Genomic DNA, 24,100 nt, shown 5'->3' with positions numbered 1-24,100 from the left:
ATATCTGTGGCTAGTACGAAGATAGCCCGGACATGCTCGGGGCTCGTGTTCCAAAGTACAAAAGACTATGCCAGACTGCCGTTCGACACGCCCGTGTCTGTATGAGTGTGTCCCACGCGTGCACGCGTGTATGTGACTTCTTACTCCGTGTTCACAGAACGTAGATCGGTCCTAGTACTACCCTTCATCAGCTCGGAGAACTTCCGTTCTTTTCGGCTTCTCTTTTATTTTTTTTTAATCGTCGATACCTGTTCCCCTTGAATTAATCAGAATACGTTGCTTCTCAAGAATACTTGTATCCATATAAAGCCGAATAGAACCGTGAATTCACTTATCGTCTGTCTCTGACGCAATAATCATAAATTTTGCCACAAACTGTAGGAAAATTTTCACATAAAACATTCCTATATAAACACATGTAAATTCTTATTTTATTTATATCATTAAAAACAGACAAGTACTATTTCATAATAAATTGATAATTTTTGTAATGTCGATGAATTACAAATCGCCAAAATTACAAAATTTAATTTAAAGATTTTTGTAAACTGTAATTTTATGCTTCAGAGTTAATACGTAACAATTTTTTTTTTATATTTTAAGTGAACTTTCAAATTTATCACTAAGAACTAATTAATGACCGCTTGTAGTTGTTTATATAACAATTTCATAAATTGTACATAGATTAGAGAAGAAAAAAATAGAAATACGCAGGGCGATAATGTGCTGAACGCATAAACACGGTACAAAAGTTCGTTGTCCTGAACTCCAAATTATGAAGGCGCAAAACAGATTACGCAACGACTAGAAAGGCGCCGACACTCTCAACGTTATGCTTAACGGGCGCCATTGTTGCGCAGAAGCTCGCGTTCGTTGCATTATCTCGACGATAAGACTTTCACCACCGACGACTCGGCGCATACGTTGCATTTTGCCGCACGCATTATTTTTCCACGGAAACGCGACGTCGCACGAGCTGCTGCGTTTTAGTACTTCGGGAACCGTGCATCCCGAGACTCTCCTCGAATGCGAAATCGATGAGGGAACGCGAATTAATAATGCCGATACGACCGCGATTCGAGTCATGCACACACACACACACACACACACACACACACACACACACACACATATATATATATATATATCGAAGTCAATGCGACTGCATTGTCGGAATGATCCAACTGCGGGCGACATTTCTATCTCGGGAAGAAAATCTTTTCAGAGAGCTCGCCGGTGATTTCCATAGAATTTACTCGGTAGACTAGAATGAGAATTCAGTTTTTATTAGGAAAACACTTTTTTATCTAATAATAGATTTCTCTTGTGTGTGTGTGTGTGTGTGTGTGTGTGTGTGTGTGTGTGTGTGTGTGTGTGTGTGTGTGTGTGTGTGTGTGTGTGTGTGTGTGAAATTACATACAAGTTATTTATTTTTTGCATCTATACGCCGGAGAGTAAATGATAAATCTCAGCACGATCGTCTGGCTGCGATGGAAAACCTCACGTTAATCGAGACAATGTCGATTACATTCTCGTCACGGGGTAGGAAAGGCAGACGGTCAATTTGGCGAAGTCGCGTATGTCGATTCGCAGTGCCGTTTCGCGTGCACTCGTGCATTCTGATGTATTCTCGATTTCTGCCCTCGGTGAAGAGTACGATATCCGCTGCGTGCATTGTCAACTGATTAGTTGACAGCTGTGCACACAGGCCGCATATAGCCGCACGTTTCGCTATTCTCGAGCCTTTCGTTGCGAGTCTCGCCTCTACAAGAATTTCTAATTTAAAAACACCTCGCGGTAAAATTGGTACCTCTCCGCTGCTGTAAACTCCCATATTATGCCAACATTATATACATTTTTAGCGGATGAGTCGACAACACCGAGTATTTCATGTCGCCATTAAATATTCTCACTTCTGCGATAAAAACCACCGATAACCGCACTGACGTACGTGCATCGTAAACGCTATATATCGAGTATTCTTTGATTAACGCAACGCTTTTTAATTTAAGGCTCTTTAATTTAATTTAATTATTATGAATGTGATTACGTCATATAGCTTACTGGAGATTAAATATACAATGCTACTTTAGTGCAATAATTTTCCGATGTGCGATAGAATATTCGCAACTCAATTTTTTTTTTTACAAGAAATAGAATAACTTTTCGAATCTTAATTATACACACACTCTGTATATGTGCGCGTGTATACGTAATAAAATTTAATCTTTGTCGATTTTTTAGACATTAAAATATAACATACGGAAGCTCTACACGTACAATGTAGCATTTTAACTAACGTCGATCGGTCGGTTAAATGTGTGGAACGTATCGCGCGTCAGCAATTTTTTTTCTTCCTCTAATAAAACTCTCGTCAAGACGCGATAACGCAGAGATATGAACGCGTTTTGCCCGAGGATCAATTTCATACAGGAAGTAGATAACCGAATGTGTCACAAATGCAGCATGGAAGATGAATCAGTTGCCTACCGGAAAATAATGAAGTGACGAAAAGTAACACGTCGCCATAAAGATCATAAACGTCACCCGCGCGAACAAATTCACGATCGTTAGGAAGAGGAGGTTTGTACTCATTAAGAAGAGAAGGTATGAACAAGTAAAGATTAAAATACGTTATGACAAGGAGTACACTTTGCTCCGCACCCCAAACGTTTCGTGGGTTGCTCTGCGAGTAATATTCACGCTTCAGATGACTTACGAAATTTTCATAACTATCTCGCGTAGATGTGCAATAAATTCTTCATATAAACTTATAAAACTTATAAAAATAACATGTTTTTAAAAATCTAGATTTTTCATAATAAAAAATTATACAAAATAGTAAAAAAAGAAATCTTTTATATTAAAGAAAATGATATAATCAAATCCGATAACTAAAAAATTGTAAGAAATTAAAACTTTCAAGAGTGAATAATATATGCAATAGTTTCTATCATTCGCAATTAATTGCTAATATAAACAATTTACGTCAGTTTTTCAGTAAAAATATTTTTTTAATTACTTAATTATTCGTTTTCTTGCTTTTATCAGTTTTCATACTTGACAACGAATCAGAGGCTGATGGGAGAATCTAATAAAAGAGAAAAGACGCGATACAGAAAATATTTCTCGGAAGACTTCCTCGTCGCGTGCTCAGGTGAGACCTCGTAACGTCATTGGCTTTAGAAAAAAAACAAAAAGGTCGATGGTCAACGGAGCATATCTCGAGGGAAACGGCAGAAGGCTTCCCCGTGAAAGGGGGAAAGACGTCATCGGATCGCGGATACCGTGAGTAGGCGGAATGCTTAACGCTCCAGAAAATTAGGAACGTCCTGCCTGCAAAAGTATAAGCATATCTGCCGAGGAGTGCACGACCAGCTCGATCTTTCGTCCTCCACCCCCTCTTCCATGATGCAAGTCTGACCAGGCCGGATAGGTTAAGGAAAAGCGGAAGGAAGAAGGGGGACCAGGGAGACGAGGGTACGTTGCGCGCTCGGGTTCCGTACCTTCGTCGTCACGAGGTAGACAGCTGCTGCGCTTATTTCTTTCTTTTCTTCCCTCGCAGCATGCCGCTGGTTCCTTCGCTCTGCAGTGTGAAACCGCGTCTAATTCCTACAGGCAATCCACTTCGAAATGAAAATCCAAACGCACGAAGACAAAGAAGAGGAGTTCTAAGGCGAATGATAAACATTTGTTGCTTGAGATTAAGCCTCAGGAGAATCTGAAAACCGATGAACTGACGGGTTTTCGACGAAAAATTCTCCTTTAAACCTGAAATATATCATATTTCGAAACTTTCTATTTTTTTTGTGATATTATTGATTAGATTGAATATATATTGAGTTTAAACTTTGCTAGAAATTTATGTAAACCTATCGCATTCGATTCAAGTGTATATCTTAAATCAGTTATATTAAAATTAGAATTTTATTTTTTTAAATAATATATAAATAATTAAAAATAAATTATATACACATTATTAAAAAAATATGTAAGAATTTTTGAAGGAGTTATTCAAAAAGTCAATTCAATCAAAATACTTGGCTGTTTCCAAACAATACGATATATTATGTTGCAAAACAAAATAATTGTCAAAAAATAATTGCTATTTTAAGCAATTAAATATTAGGAAACAATAATCTCTCCTATAATGTATATGTTATAACATGTAAAATTAATTCGTTTGTTGATAAGGATAATGAATAGATAAAATAAAATAGATCAAATTAGATAAAATAAAATAGGTACAAAAAATTATCTATTTAAGGCTGATTATCGAACTAATTTCGACTGATAAAATTAAATGGTTGATTTTGAACCATTATACAAGCAACAGTTTCTAGGATTATTGCACTCGTAATTACCTGTGAATTCTACAGCGCTGGGCTCTTAATTAATGCCAACTCATTAACACATATGAATTATTTATCTATTTTGTCTTGTGCATAATTTACATCTACATTCCGACTAATTAATTCTCAAACACGCAGTATCTGCAAACACATGCAGAAATACTTCGAAAATACGCCCGCAAACTAAAGGTATTCAAACAGGAGAAAAAGTGTCATATCGCGATTATTTCTGGACATGACAAAAGAAGAGAATGTGAATCTCAAACTTTTTACACAAGTTTACAAAAAAAAAATGCTAATTATTTCGCATTCATAATGTTTTGTTTTTCTCAAAACAAAATTATTTTAAAAACAGGATAATAAATAGCATTACTCTCGATAGGCAGAATTTTAGAAAGAGTTGGACAATTATTTTTTAATTTATATCTACAAATTCGGAACATATCAACAAATTATATATCGTAAATCACGTGACATTATTTTTAACGGACTTGCAACATAGCAGTTCAAAATTATAGCTTAATGATTTTCTCTTTAATAAATCGATAATCAAATTTTTGAAATCATCTTCCTTCTTCTTACAGGAAATTCTTGTTGCAAAAAATATTATCTCAAAAATCGGAGCTGGATTACTCGATTAAAATTATTAAAAAAATTTATTGCTAATATTTTATTTGCCTCTAATCTTTATGAAACTCACGACATCAACGTGTCTTTCTCAAAAAAGTTTAAATTTATCGTTTACCTCTTTTTTTACAATCAGTGACAATTAAATACGATACGAGTAAAGAACGATTCGAGATAACGAGTTTCTCGTTACGAAATCCAATTGCGCCCGGACGTCAAGCGACAATTTCATTCGGACAGAAACGATGATCCTGTACGCTGCGTGTTCGCGACAGACATCACGTGGACGCACACACGCCCGAGCGAAAGTTACGCTATTTCGTTGATGACGTATATGCGTACGAAAGTGGAGGGGATTTTACGACTAGCACATGCGACCCAAAGAGAGAGAAGATACACATCTGTAATCGTCGCACATGCGACACGATGGAAACGTGCTAAACGCCCACCTCGGCTCTCTTCTCGTGAAACTGCGTCATTCGTGCCGACGTAAACCTCGTAATTTCGTAGATCAGCATTCTGCTGCACATGCAAGTATACGAGCACGGTTTCGCCAATGAGCTCGCGAATATTTACACCCTCGATCTGGTTAGTGCGAAATTCAGTTAGCGTCAGGAACGATGCCAAAAATACGATTAAAACATTATATTTAGTTAAAGCATTCAACAGAAGAAACACTAGGTAGTGCGAGTTTAAATGAAATGATATGTATATTATTATGAATATAACATATCCAACTGTTTACAATCTGTCAAAGAGAAATGATAAAATGAAGAATTACATAGCATTTAGGTAATAAACACAAAATTTACAAAAGATACAATGTATGAGAAGAGACAAATCGAAATTAATTATGCAAATTAAAACTCAGATATAAATCAAGAATAATTATTAATATGTAATTTTTTCTGATTGATGAAATTTATATTTTAAATTTTCATCAAGAAAAAACGCATTGCTATTTTTTTCGTGAAATAAAAACGCCGAAATAAAATACACCGTGTTGAACTACTCATTCGCCTACGATATCTTTCTTGGCGTGGGATATTCTAAACGCCTACTTGTTCCTATCACCCTCTATTTTTTCACGTCACTCGAATCTTCGCAAATATCACAAACTTGAATAGTGGTATGATATGGCGGCGCAAAAATACTTTCTAACAAATACATACACGGAAAGAAAATTGCAATGGCACACATTCATTAAGGTTTTTTTATGAAAAAAATCCTATAAAAAAAAAATTATGGTAAAAAGAACAATTCATACTCTCTCTCCAATGATTGACATTGAAAGAAGATAACGATAAGATAAAGATTACGATAATAAGACATTTAAGTTCGGATTCATCGTATCTAAATTTTTACTTTTCTCTCAATTATTTTATACATAAAATTTTATTTATGTCAAAAAAAATTTTTTACGCAACATTCTTCAAATAACCATAAGATTGTATTTTTTACAAAGAAGATTCTATCAATATTTATAAAATATTCGCACAATTATTAATACTATTTTGATCTATTTATCAAATAATACAAAATGCATTACTATCTATTACATGCTCTATTACATTTGATATACGAGAATACTCGTGTATGATTTTCATCCGATGAATTAATAATACATCTCTCTGCCCTGTGCTCCACTTCATCGACTTCAAATACCATCATTAAAGTACACAGGACGTTTCTTTGGTAATTTGCATTAGATATATAACTATCTTTACTTTCTCTCTTCTACTATATTGAAAAATGATGTGCTTCGCAATTTGGAAATTGGAAACCATAACATTGAAATTTAAGACAACTGAGTAACTCAATAAGCTTAATGTCCCAGATTAGTATTCCTTTAAATATCAACGAAACTAATTATTATATCGATCGCAATGTATCGCATTCTTTTTTTCGAAGTTTCAACATTTCAGACCGACATCATTATTGTTGAATTACAGGGATTTAAGCAGATATGTTTTAGAAGAGGAAATATAGGTAACGTACCCTATATAAACAAATTCGAGTTTAATTATTAATTATTTACCGCGTTGTAACTTAAAATTGAAATTTTTAAATTCTGTAATTTAATTTCGTATCGTTCAAAATACATAAAAATAAATAAATTTGATACGGAACAAATTTTTAAGGATAGCCCCGTGTTAGTGTCGCGGTCCATCCTCGATTTAGCTTTGGGAAATAAGATTGAGAAGCGTCGCGAGCGAAACACGGATCGGACGCGCGCACTTTCACGCAGGCCGGCCGGTTGAGAACCGCTGGGCGGCCCGCTGTTGCGTCGCACGCTCGCGCAGACGCGCGGCGAATCCGCCACATATACACGCTCGGGTATCCCCGAGTACGTGATTATGCCAGGCCCCGAGAAAAGAAACGACGTTTGTACATCTGCTATTCCACGATTTTACTCTACGACGCTACGGTTTTGTCGCCGTTTCAATTTCAATTGCGATGCAAGCTTCTCAAGGATTTCTCACCGTCGGTCTTCGTAAACGACGATAAAATCGTCATAAAAGATAGAAATTTCAAATTTTCTTTCAGTAAATAATAACAATAATTTTTATTTCCTGTGATGATAAAGATATCATTTTATTGTTCAAAATATTTCGTCTCTTTTGCAATATTTTGCGAAAAGACATGCGTGCAATGATTCCATCGCGTCCCGTACGGTAAAATAACTCGATTTAATGTTGGATAAAAATCGCAAATATGAAAAATGAATATTTAAAAAAAAGTAAGCAGTTGTCTGTATATATATATATATATATATGGAAGAGAAAATGTACTTCACGACATAATTAGTACATGTGTGTCGATTGGGCACAGATTATCAGCGGTAGTATCGTGTAATTTGCGTGTAATTGTCTTATTTACAGCGATGATTAATGATAGAATTATGTATACACACGGTGCTATGTTTCGACGTTGCATCGATACTCAAGCCGTCGATATGTTACGGTAATCATATCGAATTGCAATTAATTTAACATGCCAAACGTGCATTCAATTAACGGACTCGTACTGTCGACTGATGTGCGAGTATGATTTTCGGAGCAGGCTCGTAACATAGACTTAATAGGCAACTTAATAGATATGATTAATTAGCGGGAATCAAAAGATCTCACATTACACGAAGAAAAGAAATAAGCTGTGCGATCGAATCGCCGCGAGTCGTGAAGGATAACTTGTTATCATGTCGATCACGCGATTTCTCCGAATTAGAGATATCCTTTCGAGTGATATCGAGTTCTTTTTGTTGTTTTCATTATCAGTGACAGGAAGAATGTTCCGTTTGTTTAAAGAAACGCGATAAATCTGGAGGTACGCTCAACAAATGTGAAATTATAAAAATCTATTAGCTCTTTTATCGCGAGCGATAAAACAGAGCGAAAAGATTCCTTTGTTCTATTTTTTGTAGCTTTGTACTAATACTAGTGTATATGGTTGATTGTACTTAAAATGAAATAGATGTATATTTGAAGTTTGACAAAAGCGAGGTAGAAAGTTTTTTAGTGCAACCGAGTGCAGGAACAGAAAACAAACTTCTTGAATAATCTAATATCGGACATTTTTTCGTGTTTTCTTTGGCACTTCACTTTACAACACCGAAAGTACACAAACGCACGCATATCACTGACATATCTGGAGATTACTTACGCAACACCGATTTCCTTTACGATTCGCGCTATCGCTGGGTTTTTTTTTTTTTTTTTATCGCGCTCGAACGGGGCGCGAAACACGTGCGACGGAGAGGAGAGGGGCGGGCGGTGTGGCGCGAAACGAAAATCGCGATCGAGTCAACGCGACAGATGCAAAGCAACGATGACGCAGGGTGTCGCGACGAGGTGTAATCCGTTCGAGACGTTTATTCTTATCCGAGCTCTTTTTCTTCCCTCGATACGATCGGCCTGGCGCCGCGCGTTGCTGCGTCGAAAGACGTATTTCGCAACGTACGCGTCGCACGTTGCGTCCGTTGCTTCTCCGTGACGTCTCGCCGGGCTTACTACGCATTACACGAACGAGAAAAGTGGCCGTGGCTTCGCACGATCGATAATACCGGCTGACCGTGCTCCGAGAGCACGTGCTAAACACGGGGAAGCCGGTTGAACGAGCGACGCGTTTTTCGCCGGTGTCCTCGCCGGATAAAACATGGCGACGTCGGGCGAGCAACATATGCCCCGCGTTATTCCGTTATTCTCTCTCCTATGATCCCTTTATTAATCTTTCTCGCAAACTCTCCTCCCCCGGTGGTATATTACTCCCATGGTATATTACTTTGCATGACCCGTCGCGCGGCTACATCGCGTGCTATCACGGCGCTCGCATTGTCGCCGTGTTCGATTGCAAAAGCAGAAAATAGGGCCGCGCGAATAATTCGATAATTGAGTGGTTCATCAGGAGAGTGTGTTATTCTGCAATTTCCACAGCGAAGTCTAATTGAGAAAAATCGATCCTTTCCAGAATACTTATACCTTACGGCGCATTCGATATTATCATAGCACGCTTTCCGGATCGTTACATGTCATGCACGGGAGCATCTACAAAATTATTATTGACTTCGGGGAAAAAATTAATTTTTTATTACAACTCATTTTCTCGGAAACTTGAAGAGGAATTTAATGTGTAATATTTTAATGGTCACAATTATATAATTTGTAGTATCAGAGACGAGGTAAATTAATATATTTAAAATCGTGTTTGTTTATTTGCTCACTCTTTCATTGAATCGCTCGCACTTGATAAAATAATCATATAATTAAAAATATATTTATTTTTAAGTACAATTTTTAAGTGTGGAAAGACTGTCTTAAAATTCTCATCGTTCCTTCCACGCACCTTTTTAACGAAATTAAATTTTTCTGCGACAGTCATCCATTTTTTTAAATTAATTTTCAATATTTATTTGACTGTTCAATATTAAAGACTTCCATGATTAACACAACGCATAACGTACACGTAAAAGTAATCATCTCGCAACGATATGACTTTCATAATCACGAACACGACGAAGAGGCTATCAATCATCAATAATATCAAGCAAAGATGTTGGTAGTATCATTATTGCGACTATCCGCGTGATTTGCACGAATGATTGAACTGAAATTTTCGCCGTTCGCTACACTCGCTAAAGAGGTAGCAGAAAACGCAATTGCAACGCGCGGCTCCGCGCAATTATGCAGATTATTCCTACCCGCGTGTGAAGGATCGCGAACCCGTCGGCGTAAACTTCGTTGCCACACATGGAAAACTTTGGAGCGCGCTGTCGTAAGCGATAGCGATATAATACGGAGAACGTTCGCTGAGAACGTTAGTGGCGACAGATTGCGACGATAGATTTTGTTTTGCGTAGATTTTGTTTCTCGGCGTGCATTCTTTCTACGGCCTTCTTTAAACAAGTGCACGCATACATCTTTTACGAACTATTCTGTAAAACAATTATTTAATTTAGTATAAAATAATTATTAGTTCCTTTTAAAGATATTTCTCATTCTATTTTATTATCCATTTCCGACGACACTATTTCTGATAGAATACATATTTCTATCATCATTATCCGATAATGATTTATATGATTTATAATTCAACATAACTTATATCTACACAAAAAAAGTTTTGCTGAAGTATTTAAAAGTGATCTTTGATCAGATCTGAAAATAATTTTGTTAGTCAAAATATGATTACGTAGAAACGTTCAAATTTACTAGAATGTCGTACGTAATAATTTTGATAACCAACAATTATTTTCATTATTTGTGTATTTGGAGCTACGTTTAAAATACTTCAACAAAAGCATTCTTTCTGTGAAAACAGCCCATAACATAATAAGTAGTCCATTTATCTATAGAGATCTGTCTTTTTCACGTTGTGAGACCTATTTTGAATTAAAAAAAAAAAAAGTATTAATAATTTGAAAGAAGTTTAATGGTTAGAGGATGCATATATCCTCTTAATAAGATTCGTCGCGGCGCGTCGAGGCGGGCGGGCGAGTCGTCGCGACAACGGAATGACGCAACACGGTCGCGGAAGCGCAACACAACGCACGCATGCATCCGGATCCCCCGCGGGAAGTCTTCCGTGTCTTGTCGTGTAACGTCGCGTCGGCTAATGTCGTTCCTCGCGAACGAAATTAGCGCCTCTCTTTCGAATACGGCCGAATATAAAGCGAGCGCTAGTACGGCGCGTTCTATTTCTCGCTCGGCGCCCCAGTTGCGTCTCGATATTACATGAAATTTAAGTTGAAGTCATATTTAAATGCGATCGATCGCTATCGCCGATAAGAGCCGAGCGGAGCGTGATGGAGCGCGGTCACGGGTCATCTTATTTCGTCTCTCCGCCTTGGGTTGCGCCGTCGACTAAACTTGCCGAGCGAACAATTTCGAGTGATATTTGTTAGCAAGCCTTATTAAACACACTTTTAGAAAGAGTTTTTTTTATAAATATGTAAAGAGCAAAGCTTATTTTATTGAAAAATAAAAGATATATATTTATCATTTAACGCGAAACATAACAGTTTAATTTATAATGAATAAACAGATTAATTTATTCATTCATATAATCCCCTATTTAAAAGGGGACAATACTAAATTAAGTCATCCTAATGACTTCGTAATCTAAAATTTCTCGTGATCTTTTTATCCCTTAATATTTATTATTCCTCACGAATTTCAGCTTTTTCGAAAACGAGAACGTATCAGAGCGTTTCATATTCGCACGTCATATTCGGCTAAATGTAGCCGCAATAAAAAAAGAAGAAGAAACACCGGTGTTATTCTGGCGTTAATTGTGCCGGCACTGTTTAAAGTCACTCATGTATACCGTCGAATAAACTCGATAGAGTTCAAACCGGCCGCCATTGCTCGGACGGCCCGAGTCGTCGTACATAGAAATCTAGGCCGCATTATGGATCTACATGCAGATAGCTTACGTGAGAAACTACGGTTGAGTGCGCGTGATCATTTCGAATTCGAAAATCGATCGATACATTCCGTTGCCGTTTTGCCAGAAAAAAAAAAAATCTATTTAAGATCCTGCCTGAGAAGCTGATATTTTTCATAAAAAGCATTTTTAATATAGCTTCTATTGGTTAATTCTATTTGTCTTATTATATCTTTTATGTCATATTGTTACATTGTTCTTCTGTATCTTTTTTACCAGTTAAATGCTGAGCAAATCTTTACTTTTCCGCATACTTTCGCATACGAACGTAAAATTTTTTCCACCTCCGTTCGAGTTTTTCTGGATTATAATAACCAGTGAATGTACAGGATTAAATATCGAGACTTTTCATTTTGTAAATCTGTAATTCAAACTTCATACGATGACTGTTATTATTTAATTATTTAATTAACCGAAACTTTTATTTCAGATTTTTAGACTCGCGAGATCAAATGTCGTGTGGCCGGCTATTTTAATTCGAATATAAAATTTACGCATAATTATTAAAGTGATTACATTAACATAACATATGTAAAACACTGATATGAAACATACGTACTATAAATTTACTCAGGAACGCAGTGAGATAATAAAATTCTGCGAAATGCCTTGCTGAGCATGCTTTCTTTCTTTAGAAAAAGCACATCTGACGTAATATTATGACTAAAATAATATAAAGTATATTATCTACTGTCGCGTCAAAAAATTAACTCACGGTGAGCGAAAATAACAATCCTGTAACTTTTTTAATACTCTATAAACTTTTTTCTTATCTAAAATAAAATATATCTGATATGATACAAAAACAAGCAATATAATAAACATAATATAAAGATATAAATTTCATAAGTATAACTTTCCTTAAATTGTGTCTTACTTTGAAACAAAGTAAATTCTGAAATAAAGAACTTTTTTCAAAAATAGATAAAATTTTCCCTGGATTCACGAGGATACAATACTTTTCCACTAAACATTCATGAATGAGCTGTTTTTCCTCACACTGTTTCTCTCGCGAGTTTATACAACACAAGATTCGATAATGCTTTGAAGCTATTCATTCTATTTAAATGTTATACTTAATTCGCATATTAATTGTATCGTATGCGACAATACGTTGTTCAAAGTAACACAAAATACTTGACTTAAACTACAACCTTGAATAATAATGTTAAAAGTCTTTTCTATAATGGTCACTAATTATTTACAATTATAATGACAAATTTAAGCGACATGTGCAGTCGCAACTATAGATAAATGATATGTCGCAATTATGCAATGTACGATCGTGTACTTCTGTGTGTGTGCGTGTGTGTATGTGTGTGTGTGAGATACATTTATTGGAATCAAATTACGATAATTTGGCTAATCTTTCAAGAATATAGTTTGGACATTTTTTTTAAATTCTGTATTTGTGAGTTAAATATCTTATGGCTTAATATTATGGTAAGATTTGATGCTAACGATAATATTTTTTCATCGTTATAAAATACAATTCAGATACAAATGATTCTTTTATTTTATAACATTGGCAGGCTTTAAAAATTTATGTATTATTCGAAAAATTAAGTGAATCATTAAAAGTATAAACTTCAATTTGAGATTAATTATCAATATTAGCATTAAAATTTAAGAAGCAAAAAAAGAGACATGACTAGTTACATTTTTAAATCGAGGACAGATATTTAAAGAGTAACATCTTATAAATAATAAAAATGGAGAACGCGGTGCACTGTAGATTTGTGAATTGTAGCATCGCGGTTAAATGCACTTTACTTATGATAGTATCACACACGGGCGAATGGATCGATAAATTCACCGGCAAAATAGGACGACACATAATGGAATCATTTATATACTACCCGCAAAAATGATCGTCGCTGAAACCACGTCATTTTGCGCACAATATGCGAATATCTCGTGAAAATTAAACGTCATCGCCGCTATAGTCGCCGTTCTGCAGGGCGACACGTAATTCACAAATGATCGTGAAAGATTGATTATTTTGCGATTGAAAAAAGCTGTACGGACGATGACAAGTGATTATAGAATCATTACTTCTTTTATTATCGTTCTTTTATAATAGATTATTAAATGAAAAAAATAATAAATATAATAAAGTCTAAAAATATAAACGTAGTATTATGTTCGTCATTTTTTTATACATACAAAAATATCATGGATTAATAATAATAGAAAAAGTGTTCAGACTATTTCAAACTAATTTATGTAATATATACCTTTTATAAAAGCCTATTACAAACTAAAAGCTATCATAAGCTAAAAATATTTTCAATAATAAATTATCAGTAATGAATTCTAAAAACTTAAAAAATTTTTAAATGTTAATGAATCAGATAAAAGATATATTTGATGATCACATTTGTAAATATCGATTTAAGTGTCGATGTAAGTATCGATTTACATCATCGATTGTGACAAATGATCAATTTCTTCTGGAATATAATTGCTACCTGATGTTATTTAATTCATATATAATACGATTGAAAAATTTGCGAGAAGCCTCCCCACTGTAAAGCTATTTTTATATCGTCTGACATGTACTCACCCGCTAGAATCAGGTTGCGCTCTTGCTTCAACAGGCAATCCAAAAATATATGGAACATGTGTGTGTGTGTGTGGGTGTGTGTGTGTGTGTGTGTGTATATATATATATATATATATATTTAGATATCAACATATATATATTTAACGTGTATATATAGAAACTTCCTAATATCGGCATGAAACGTTAATCACAGTTGCTGCTTCTCTAGACTCCTCAAAGCGTTGATGATGCGATGTCGTCCAGTCGATGATCCTCGATCGAGCATTCCTATCCAATACGTCGCGTGCGTTAACGTGCGCGATCACGAGATCAGCTCGCTGACGAAGAACGAATGTCGTATATATATATATCGTTTCCTTTTTCCATATATATATATATATATATATATATATATATATATATATATATGGAAAAAGGAAACGAAAGGTCGCACGACGAGACAGAGAACGAACGCTACTTAATTGCGCGTAATAGAGAAAAATAAATCAGGAGGAATGACGAGAGAGCAAAGCCGTAGAGAGCGATGGGCTCGATCTCTCGCGAGCGCGAGACAAATTTACCATAAATTACCGGAATAACGGAAAACCACCGGTTGTCTCGGCGAGATGTATTACGCCTATAAATTATGGTTATCACGAGACAAAATGGATTTGACCCCTTTCCACCTACGATCTACTAGCATTTATGTTAAAATTAACCATTTTTATCATGCCCCTGATACTATTATAAACCATGAGATTTCACACTCGGAGTATCGCCTTTTTTTTCGTGTACCAATAAGCGCATATTTCCCAATTCGTATTCATACATTTCGAATAAATCATAACGGACACTCGGGATATGTAATTATATATCATGTAATTATGTGGTTTCTGATCTCTCTCGTTTGCATGTGTATGTATATACAATATATGTACGTACATACACATATACACACATATGTATCGTATTTCTCTTTATTTAAACAAAAATTATTGAAATAAAAATCAAAGATCTCGAGCGAATACATCCGTTTTTCAGTTATTAGCAATCATCAGCCTCGACTATTCATTCATGTATCAATACATATAATTCTTGAATCATCGAATAAAATTTCTTCTTTCTATTAGTAATATCGCAGATATCTTCTTCTTTCTTCATATAGACCTTTAAGGCCTGTTCTACCCCTCTCATATGCCTGTGATGCGCATGTAGATGATGCACAGGCATATGGGACCTACTTTTTGACGCCGATTCCGAACGGCAAATTTTTGAGGGGGTTCTGGGGGCAAGAATTACTCTCGTGGTTTGCCAGACCGTCGAGAGGAGACACGAGCGTATGAAAATATTTTGATCCTACCGGGACTCGAACCCGGGATCGCTGGCGTACTAAGACCAATGCGCTGTCTACTATGTCACGCTCTCGCTCTCAGCAGATATATCATCGATACGGTGAAAAATAAAAGCATTTACGTGTGGACAAAGTCTAAATAGCGAACTCGAGACTCGACTGTTTATGTAATTCTTTCGTGCAAACTCACGAGCGCAATCGCGTGATTTCTCTCGCACATGATAGAACAGCTTGCAGACTCGATGTTTTTCCCGTTTGAAATGGCGCCGCCGAAAACACCGTTTCATTCGTCCGTTTCTGCACAACGGGGAAAATTCCCTTGAATTCCCCGGAGTATAAATTAATTCTATGCGTAATATCGCGCTTGTGTGTGCGTTAAGCGCGAAAGTGCGGCATTAACGAAGTTCGGAATTTACACTATGGTATCGAGCGCACGGGTCACTTAAATATCAGTTACGTTAATTTCCACTTGCATGCGAAACGTGTTTATGAGATTCAATTTTGAAATCTATCCGATGGTGGACTCCGACTCCGAAGATGATATGGTACGATGTGCTTTTTAATTGATAGGTGTGGTATGCTTTTTAATTAATACTCGCGATACATGGCATCACAACCGCGCCGACGTTATAACCAGGAGCGATCGTTTATTCATTCCGCCGAGTCACAGCCGAGATGTAGTAAATTTCATTACTAATTAATCGATTCGTTTTTTTTATAAACACTAATGGATGCCACCAATCAAATCGAATTTATCGACAGCCGCGCTTCTTCCAATTTAATAGAAACAGTGCCCATCGAATATTTCAAGTTGTCCCTTGTTTATTGACTACTACTGTCTATTTTGGTCAATAATAAAAATAGTAAACAACGGTCGCTTTATCATCACGTAAAGTTAAAATGGTATTATATAGTTGATAAAAATTTATACACGTTTAGAAAATTATCTTTTGATTATTATATTATGCAATATTAAAGATTTTTAAGATCTTGGGAACTTTGACGTATAATAATATTAAATAAGATTATGTATACTTATGTAAAGAGATACATTCAATCATTTAAACTTGCAATTTTTTTGCAAGTATTACACTTGCACTTTTTAATAATTAACTAATTCATCTGTACTAAAAAAAAGACTGAAAATATTCATTTTGCTTAACTCAATAATAAACATAACTCTCCATTCACAGTCGAATATATACGATAATTTTTATCACATTTTTATGCTCAATTTTCAGAAATATTCTCACCGCATTTGATAATAAGAGACTTCATGAATCTCGTATAATAAATTATGCAAGCACATCTCATTCGATCAATAAACATTTAACACGTTCAATCTTTACTCCAATGAAAATAAATTTAATATGACAAAATGCGTTATCTTTTTGAACATTTCGACATTTATATAAATTTTTAACATTTTATATATTAAAGAGACCAGTAAAAACGAGAGAAAGAAACTTAGTTCTCTCAAAAATGTTTAAGTGTACATGTAATTTAACGTATTCACGACTATATTCTACATTTCATTAATGTAGACTGCAAATATTGGATTCCCACCAGGATTTAATAAAAGTGCATACGGGCAAATAAATGTATACATTTGAACTCTATAATAACGATAGACGATTTTTGTTGTAAAAATTCGCTTGGTATTTAAAAAGTTAAAACGCATACCAACACATACATATTCTGCATTTGACAAAAATGAAATATCAAAATAATTCCTAATATATGTAATTTTTATACATCGATATGTTCGTCGCACGATGCGCTCTCAGCTGGAAGAAACCAAAAAAAAAAGCGAGCAAAAATTGCAACGCGAGATTTCTGCACGCTTGAGCCCGTTTCGATCTTTAGATCGTCGACGATGGAAAACGGATCTGTTTGCTGAACACGTAAGTGTAAGAGGCCACAGAGTTCGGTTCGGCCGCGTAAATATTTATCCGGACCTTATTCGTCTCTCTTATTCGTGGCTCGCTGAAATATTTGCGATAAGGAAGTCACGCGTTCAGTATGACGCCACGTGCCGCGGAGTAAGCGATAAAAAAAAATGATATCTCGTCGCATTTGTTTGCGACATATTTTAGAACGTCGCTATTAATAATATAAATTTAGCGACGTATCAATAGCCACAGTTTAAATGAAATTCGCGGAACGAGAGGTTTCCGCGCGGAAAAGATTGCGGCTACAACGCGGCGCGATACCATGCCAAAACGAGAAGAACACAAATAATCTCTTGAACGTCGACATGTGCCCAAATTTGAACGGCAAAAAACCATCCGGCGCCGTCATCTCGCTCGTGCGCGATAGCTATAAATTATTCTCGAAGTTCAGTCTCCCTTTCGCAACCGCGCGCTAGTATATACTTCACGGTTCTCCATTATAATAAAATATAAAGGCATGTTAATAGAGTCATTAACGCGGAAGTATACCTGTTAAATGCAAACAGCGATTACTTCAAAGTGACGACGCCACCGTTTCATATTTTTTCAACGATGCCATTTGACTGTTATCCGCCGGGCTCGAAACGCGTATCTTTCGGAATAAAAAGTAAATCTACAAATCTATACTTCGCTACCTTGTTTGCACTGATATCCGTTTGAAAAATTTATTACGCGCTTTCCGCGATGTGTTCTGTAATATTACGCGAGTAATCCAGCGAACAAGGTAAACACATACTGCAGCAGACCAGTAGAGACACGCACATGGTAATAAAGCGGAACGATAAACCCGTTCACGTAAATAAAAGTTATGATTGAAAAACCTTTCGGAAGCGACGTGGGACCGCCAACGAGGAAACCGGAGCACGATTCCGCATCCTATTCGATCGTAAACGCGGCATTAAACTGGCCGATGTTCGACTTCCATCGACTTCGACGAATCGCTTCAAGCGAACGACGATCCGCGGCTCCATTACCCTCGACATCCCGAGTATAACTGACGAGCAGGCGTTCTCAATCAGGGACATTTTATCACCAAATCCCACGAGACCACCGAGTCAAACTTCGCGTATACCCGATGACTCATTTATCCCTTTATCTCGTTGATTAACCCTCGCGAACGATCTATTTTTTTCAAGCGTAAATAAAGAATTTATTTGTCAACATGACGTTTGAAAAATTAACTTTCAGTCTATCTCAAATGCTTTACTTCATTTTTAAAAGCTGTTTGTAAAAAAAAAATGACAGATGCGATTCTTTCCAAGATTAGATTAATAAACGAGCTCTTTATGTTTCTTCGTATAATATTTTGATCACCTTAAAAATAAGAGACAGGACTATAAGCGTAGCCGAGAAAAACGTATTCTAAAATCTGAACTCTTCGCATTCATTTCTTCTAATAACTATGGCCCAATATAAGCTTTCCCTGTGTTACTTTTCGCTGCAATGTGATGTCATTACTGAGTTTGAAGTGCTGACCCACAACCGATATTGCGGGCTCCGAGTGACCTAATCGATATTTCATACCGGTCGTTTTCCACTCATCGGGAAGTTGCACGTTTAGTTTATCTTAACCGGTAGGTCAAACGTAAATTTCAAACTCCGCGGCGTTACCCTGAAGCGCACTTCAAAGGGCCGTTTCGCCGCGACATAAGAGGATTCGTGTGATCTCGCGACTGATACACGAGCCGAAATTCGCGCGGCTTCTATCGAGGTTTAAAGCACGGGACTGGATTTATAACGGACGAACCACATACTTACGTCACTGGAACGGAAATCGTCACAATGGTATATCGGGATTAGCGAGTCGCGCGCGTATTGGAGCATTGAACTCGGACGTCGAACGAAGCCACCAGTCGACGATTCAAATTGATCGCATAGACAAAACGCTACGTCACAGAGTGTGAACGGCTCTCTTTATATAAGGTTCGATCTTTTTCAAATTTTCACACATAAACAATTCCATTTTGCGTATACGTTTTAAAAATTTAATCACGTGTACAAAAAGCTAAGGAGAGAATTTGAAGTTTTGCAGTATTTTGTAGATTTTTCTTCTAAATAAAATAAAATTGTTAATTTATTTTTTCAATAATTTTATATATATATATATATATATATATATATATATAGAGCTATCATACAAATTAATTATATATTTAATAAGAAGCATCATGAATCGAAAGAAATTCAGATAAATTCGAAATAAGTTCCTAAAAAATATTCTGATGCAATATCGAGCATGTATATAATATCTAAGATAAGGAGATGCCCGAGTAATATCCATAAATTGAAATACTAGACAAACGAGTATAAAATCCAATCTATAGCACTGATAGCACTAATGACGATTATATCAGAAAAAAACCACGTTTTTTTTTTTTACTACACTTTTTACTACACTTCGGATTGGCTCGACTCGATAATCATTCATACACAGTCGCAGAGTGTATTCAGAGAGTTGTACATCTAAAATAACACGTTCTTGATACGGGGGATATCACAACTTCGCTGCCGCTCCGCTGGATTTTCATTCGACGAGAAGAAAAAGAAGCGCGGTGTATCCAGAGCACTCCACCCCAGCGACTCACGCGAAACCAAGGCGAACGAGCGGATATCTCGTGCTTCTCATGAGACACGTGATTCGCGGAAGATCCTGCGCGAACCTTATTATCTCTTCCGCGTATTCGGCGGTGCATCAGTCACGGCCGTGGAAATTGCCGGCTTCCGCTCGGTTATACTATGGAAGCTGGCGAGAGGCCAGGTCCTATTCGCGCTCACGCTCACGTAAGTGTACGTGTATGTATGCGTGCGTGCGTGCATGCGCGCGCGCGCGGTGTGTGTGTGTGTGTGTGTGTGTGTGTGTGTGTGTGTGTGTGTGTGTGTCACGAGTCTATTTTCAAATTCGGCTAAACCATCGCGTGCTCGTGTCCGCCCGCCTGTGATAACCGCACCGCGTGTCTAAGTGGCGCCGATGCATTCCAGGCGCCGGCGTGCATCGCGATGCCCCGCGTCGCATTCGATATTTCGGCACGATAGAAGCCGTTTCGAAATATCGAGTGTTGCACCGCTACGATGTAATTGCGAATGCTCGTACGACGGACGAATACGGAGGCGGACAGGAAGATGAAACGATACGGTAAGTTGGAACGTCGTGCTCCGTGATCCCGTTCTCCGTTTTCGCAGAAATATGTATAAGGATTTCGGATGTGCAACTGGGGTCCCTTTAGATATAAACTTGTGCTTATATCACTACGACTACACGCAATACCCGAAGCACAAGCATAATAGATGTAAGCCGTGAAGGCGAATCTCTAATTTTATGAATCTCGAACACGCGATGATTATCTCGTATCAATGGGTAGAACTAATACCTCGTATCCGCAGTTTTGCTTACGTATTATTAGGGGTACACGTGTTCGTCTACTATGATACGTACGAAAAGAGATGTAATTTTATTATAATATGATATATTTTATTAAATAACTATAGATTGTTATAATTTTTTTAAATCTGAAATCGTATTAAATTACGAACGTAAATATACACATATTTTTAAATATTTCAAAATATTTAAAAATATCAAATCTTATTTGTAACATATTAAAATTATTAAAATTAAAGTGTATAAAGAATATTTTCTAGCAAATTTTTTTAAAAAGTTTGTTTTTTACTCAATATATATTACAACTTTACGTATGTATATGTATTTTACGTATCGCTAATATTGACGTATTTGAAAGTTAACAATATTTTTATTTTTTACGCAAAGGAAATCCAATTATTAAAAAATATTCATTTATTAAAAAACGACGATATATATCTATATCCCACTGATACTTCTGTATTTTTCTCTGCCAGGCAAGCAGTCACGTCTGTGTCTGTCGTTTCATCGTGTTGCGAAATATCTCTGATCTTCCCCGAGATAGTAACCGGACTGTAAAGGGGATGATCTAAAATAATTCCGGAGAAGAAAGAAGACGGATTATACGAACTGGAGAAGGTTGTGAAGCGCGCGTTGCGACCTTGTTTTATTGCTGTTTTTAGTATTACGCGAGTTTTCGGGCGAGAGGACGAATACAATAAAATAATGATGACAGGAAAACGCGCACGGAAAGAGTGTGCAGAGAGTGTATTGTAATATGTAGTACGTGCATATGTAGTGCTTGCAGGAAGAATTTATGGTCTAAGAATGTAATGAAAACAAAGTTTACGGATGTATGTCGTTTCATACTAAAATCAATCTTCAAAATAATCGCAATAAATCGCATTCGACTACGCGTTTAATAACATATTGACACATACTATCACTTCTCGTCTTCTTTTTATGTTGAATTCTATTTACGAACAAATTTTGTGATGTTGTCAAGGCACAGAAATGAATATGTTTGCGCTAAGAAATATTGACTTGTAACAAATTAAAGAAATATATAACAAATAAATCGTAGTGTTAAAAGTTTACTATTGTTCTCTATAATAAAGTGAGCTGTGAAATCTTTTATTCCTTCGAAATGTTAAATTTTGATAAAATGCTTAATATATTGATATAAATATATACTGATTATAATTATTGCTGATAACGTGTAATAAAAAATTCAATTTATTTTATAAATGGTCGAGGCTGTGATGATTGGAATATTCTAAATTATCAGTGTCCAAATATTATATAAAGATTATAAAAATTGATGGCTACTAAAAATACATAATGTTATTGTTGAGCTTGGAATTAATTTTTATTGGCGAAAATATATGGAAAGGTTAATAATTCTCGACTCGTAAAGGCCAATAAAAAAAAGGCGTAAAAAATAGCAAACCATATTGTTTTTTCAATTTAACGCGGGTTTTTAACTGAATTTGGTTTAACCATCAATATATCAAATATCACAGTTTTAAGAATTATCAGACTGAAATTATTTGGCTAAATATAGAAATATCAAAATATTAGAAATAATGCTTTTTTTCTCTCGTTTTCCGTTACAAAAAAATTTATTCCAAAATTCAACAGCTGTACATGTTTATTTCCATGAAACATAGAATTAAAGAGTTAAATGTTTAAGAAGTCATCATTTTTCATTCATAAAAATTATATCGTGAATTTAAATCGTTCGTCAGGTATAACGGAGTACACCAAATTTTCTCTGTCTCGCTCTTGAAATGCTCAACCGGAGGTTGTGAATGAGAAGCCATGCGGCATGGAAGATCATCCGCAGTAATCGACATCAATCAAATCGACCGCGAGACGAAAACGACCGTCAATACCTATCTGGCGACACACCGGAACGTTCATTCGTCGCTTCGTCAACGAGCGTCAAATCGAAAGATGACACTGCGACGATTCGTCCGCGTCGATCACGGATGCATAAACGTCAAGCGCTGCACGTGTCACTTGTCGAATTCACCGCGACCAAAGCCGAATTGCACCGACAATCTACATCAACTACGTCTGCTCGACGATTCGTTGTTACTCGTTCATTGCGGATCTTTATTCATAAACATTCTTGATTAATCCGCGTGGCGTCGGAGTTTCCCGCAATATAAAAATTCCGCCTCGACGCCATGTTTTTCGCCGCTAATACGCGGCATTGGACACTCTTTGTATATCTAACCTTCAAATCGAAACTCTCATTTAGGAAATGCGCATGGAAATAATCAGAAATGAATATTTTGTTAAATACACGTTAAATAATCTTATAACCGTTTATAACTCGGGAAGTAGTAAATAGTATCTCGACGTGCCTACGACGAATAAAGAGAAATCAACCGCGAGTTTCTTGAGGAATTATCTATCGCGATTAGAAGGAAGGATATTTTACGGGCATTCGCCGTGCAGACGCGAGGAGAGAATTCAGTCAGGCAGACTGGCGACTCGGCGCAATCGGACTCCGAGAAGTGCTCTCTACCTACTTTTCGCGCTGTGGCTCCATTTCGTACGTTCGTATCCCCGGCGGCTACACGGTGTGACGCGCACCACAAGTACGGAACACTATCAAAGCCAACAAATACTAGCACTCGCGTCCAACCCCGGCCGGCGACGTACACTGCACTGCACGAGAGGGAAGCGGCAACGGCGGCGGCGATGACAACGACAACGGCGACGACGACGACGACGACGACGACGACGACGAAACCGATGTTTCGAGCCTGCCGGCGTGCGCGGCTCCGAATAATGCAATGGGAAGCCGGGCCGAAAAATGAACACGTACGTCTCCTTCGACTACTACTCGAACACTGTCAGGTGTGCGCCTCGCGATGCGTATATGCGCGTCGCACCACTACCATTACTTCCCCCCTCCACCGCCGCTGCTACTGCCCCCCCACTACCGTTACCGTCGCTCCC

The 24,100-nt window shown here is 36.7% G+C and overlaps 1 protein-coding gene and 1 long non-coding RNA gene across 5 annotated transcripts in view; both read right to left on the bottom strand.

The window, feature by feature from the left end:
* The window catches only part of LOC148936659 (uncharacterized), a 49,125-nt gene extending 25,976 nt beyond the window's left edge, over positions 1-23,149 (bottom strand). The window contains exons 1-3 of the long non-coding RNA XR_016139362.1: positions 23,023-23,149; positions 14,679-14,754; positions 14,488-14,508 (exon numbers count right to left, since the gene is read on the bottom strand). This is a non-coding gene — a long non-coding RNA (uncharacterized LOC148936659). The remainder of the gene's footprint in view (positions 1-14,487; positions 14,509-14,678; positions 14,755-23,022) is intronic.
* Positions 1-24,100, bottom strand: part of LOC105425679 (Histone gene-specific Epigenetic Repressor in late S phase) — a 121,600-nt gene that overhangs the window by 89,427 nt on the left and 8,073 nt on the right. The gene's annotated exons all lie outside the window — the stretch shown is intronic.

The sequence above is a fragment of the Pogonomyrmex barbatus genome, unplaced genomic scaffold, assembly GCF_055798465.1.
Source record: "Pogonomyrmex barbatus isolate J1 unplaced genomic scaffold, ASM5579846v1 scaffold2, whole genome shotgun sequence".
Classification (NCBI taxonomy): Eukaryota; Metazoa; Arthropoda; class Insecta; order Hymenoptera; family Formicidae; genus Pogonomyrmex; species Pogonomyrmex barbatus.
This window is presented reverse-complemented; position numbering and strand designations above follow the sequence as displayed.